A 3,374-nucleotide genomic window follows, 5' to 3' on the forward strand; every position below is an offset into this window, starting at 1 on the left:
TGTCCCCTCCCCAACACATGTACAGTTTCCCCTATTATCAATATGCCCCACCAGAGTGGTAGGTACATTTGCTATAATTAATGAACATACACTGACACATCATAATCATTCCAAATCCATAGTTTATATTAGTGTTCATTCTTGGTGTTGTACGTTTTGTTTGGACAAATATATAATGACATGGATCTGTCAATATAGTGTCATACAAAGTACATTTACTGCCTTAAACATTCTCTGTGTTCTGCCTTTTCATCCCTTCCTCGAACCCCTGGCAACCACTGATCTTTTTACTGTCTCCATACTTTTGTCTTTGCCAGAGTATTATATAGTTGGAGTCATACAGTATGCAGCCTTTTCAAATTAGTTTTTTCACTTATGATATGCATTTAAGCTTCTTCTCTATCTCTTAATGGCTTGGAAGCTCATTTCTTTGTGGTGCTAATACTCCATGGTCTAGAGGTACCACAATTTATCCATTTACCTCTTGAAGGACAACTTGGTCCTTCCAGGTTTTGGCAAGTATGAATAAAGCCACTATAATCATCTATGTGCAGGTTTTTGTGCAGACATAAATTTTTAACTCCTTTGGGTAAAGGACAAATTGCACAAGGAGTGCAATTACTGGATTATATGGTAAGACACTGTTTAGTTTTTTAGTTTTTTTTTTTTTTTTTAAGTAATCTCTATAAACCAACATGGGGCATGACCCTACCAACTGAGCCAGTCAGGTGTCCTAGAATATGTTAAGTTTTATAAGAAAATGCCAAACATCTTCTAAAATGACAGTACCATTTTACATTTCCACTAGCAATGAATGAGAGCCCCTGTTTCTCCACATCTCTGTTAGCATTTGGTATTGGCAGTTTTCTAGATTTTGGCCATTCTAGGAGGTATGCAGGATAGCTCATTGTTTTAATTTGCATTTCTCTGAAGACATTAGATGTGAAGCATCTTTTGATATGCTAATTTCCCATCTATATACCTTCTTTGGTGAGGTGTCAAGATCTTTGGCCCATATTTTATCTTTTTTTAAAAAATTTTATTTATTTATTTGGGAAAGAGCATGAGCAGGGGCAAGGGCATAGGGAGAGGGAGAAGCAAACTCCCCACTGAGCAGGGAGCCCGAATTAGGGTTCAATCCTAGGACCCTGGGATTATGACTTGAGCCCAAGGCAAATACTTAACTGACTGAGCCACCCAGGTGCCCCTTTGGCCCACTTTTTAATAATGTTATTTGTTTTCTCACTGTTGAGTTTCAAGAATTCTTTGTATATATTGGATAACAGTCCTTGACCAGATGTATCTTTCAAAAATATTTTCTCTCAGTTTGTGGCTTGTCTTTCCCTTCTTTTGGCCTTGTTTTTCACAGAACAGAAGTATGTTTTCATTTTTTTTTTTTTAAGATTTTATTTATTTGAGAGAGAGCGAGAGTGAGACAGCACAAGCAGGGGGAGAAGCAGATGGAGAGGGAGAAGCAGTCTTCCGGCTGAGCAGGAAGCCCAGTTCAGGTCTCTGTCCCAGGACCCTAGGATCATGACCTGAGACGAGGGCAGATGCTTAATGGCTAGAGCCACCCAGGTGCCCCTCTTACTTAGACTCTTAAAACTGTCTCATAATGGTGGTCCTGAAATCTCCCAACTCATTCTCTTAGTAGAGTAATTGTTCTGATGTTCATATTTGAAGGTGTTACTTTACTACTTAAATTTTCACACTGGCTTTCCATTGCTCTTAGGATAAAGAGCAACTTCTTCAACATGGAAGAAACTGGCCTCTCACAATCTAGCTTCTTCCAATTTCATGCCCTGCACTCCTAATTCCCACTCCCAGGCATATGGGCTGTCTTTTATTTCTTGAAAAACTTCACGTTCTTTTCTTGCCTCTGCCTCTTTTCCCTTCTTGGTATTTACTTCACTACTCTCTTATTCCAAAACTCCCTCACACCCTTCAAGTCATCTTCTATTTGTCCTTTGAGTCAGTTTACATATCCTGGAATTGATTCTAACGATTGACCCTGACTCTAGTAATTTCAGCTTGGTGACTCTCTTATGTGTTTGCATTAATTCACTCGCTCTCCTATCTATATCTATATATGTATGCTATATGTCGTACATGTCTCTCCCTTGTTTCATTTTCTTAAAAGAATTTATTGTATCTTAAAGTTTATTATTTGCTTGTTTATTGTCCGTCATCCTGCACTAAAATATATGTTCCCTGAGATCAACAATCTTGTCTACAGGGGCGCCTGCGTGGCTCAATTGGTTGAGTGTCTGCCTTGGCTCCGTCCCACCTAGGGCTCTGGTATGAAGCCCCACATCTGGCTTCCTGCTCAGCGGCGGGGGGGAGGGGATCTGCTTCTTCCTCTCCCTCTGCCTGCCCTTCTGCCTGCTTGTGCTGTCAATAAATGGATAAATAAAACCGTAAAAAAAAAAAAAATCTTATCTGCCTTACTCTCACCACTATGTCCTCAGAACCTCCAACAGTGCCTAGCTCATATTAGAGACTCAGTGAATACGTACTGACTGAATGGTAGAAGCACATTTTTGAGGCAAAATTCTTCGTGCAGTTGTAGAATTCCATGCAATATCTGGGACATAATTATACCAACAAATTATTTGTTTTTTGTCAGAAATTAAAATTTGAGTGACCTGTGTTTGTTCTGGCCACCTTATACCCCTAACACATTTAGCAATATCTGGAGACATTTTTGACTGTCATAACTGGCGTGGTGGTACTACTGGTACCTGGTGTGTAGAGGGATGCTGCTGACCATCTTACAATGCATAATATAGCTCTTATTTGGCAAAAAAAATTTATAAGGTCCAAAATGTTAATGGTGTGGAGGTTGAGAGAGAACCTCCACATCTGAGCTAGATGGTCATGAAATTTAAAGGTCCCTAGCAGGCAGAGTCAGCGCCTAGAGCCTCTAAATTCATTTTCCTTTTGGAAAGACAGCATGGGGTTAGTGAAAGGAAGGCGTCCGGCCTGGGGACTCGGCTTTAAAATTTTGTGCACATATGTTCTTCACATGGATAACCAGACGGCAAGAGAGCCAGACTATCAATTGCCGCAGGTGAAGTAATGATGTAGAAATGATCGCGTGTGAAGGCTACGGTGGAAGGTAACGCGCGCTGCACACATTGGTTACATGTGCCTCAGACATTGAGACATCCTTTAGCTCCGGTAAGTACAAACCCTCCCGCCGCTGGAGCTAGGAAGGCAGTGACACACCGGAAGCGGCCGGGCGACTGAGGCGTCCTTCTCCCCTAGCAACGGTCGTGAAGGAAGTGGTTGTTGCAGTCGCGCTCTGTGCGCCTGCGCGGAGGCGCCGCCTGCTGACGTGGAGCTAGGTCCCGGAGGCCGAGCCCGGCGCACCG

This window comes from Enhydra lutris, unplaced genomic scaffold (assembly GCF_002288905.1).
Source record: "Enhydra lutris kenyoni isolate GAN:26980312 unplaced genomic scaffold, ASM228890v2 scaffoldscaffold13, whole genome shotgun sequence".
NCBI lineage: Eukaryota > Metazoa > Chordata > Mammalia > Carnivora > Mustelidae > Enhydra > Enhydra lutris.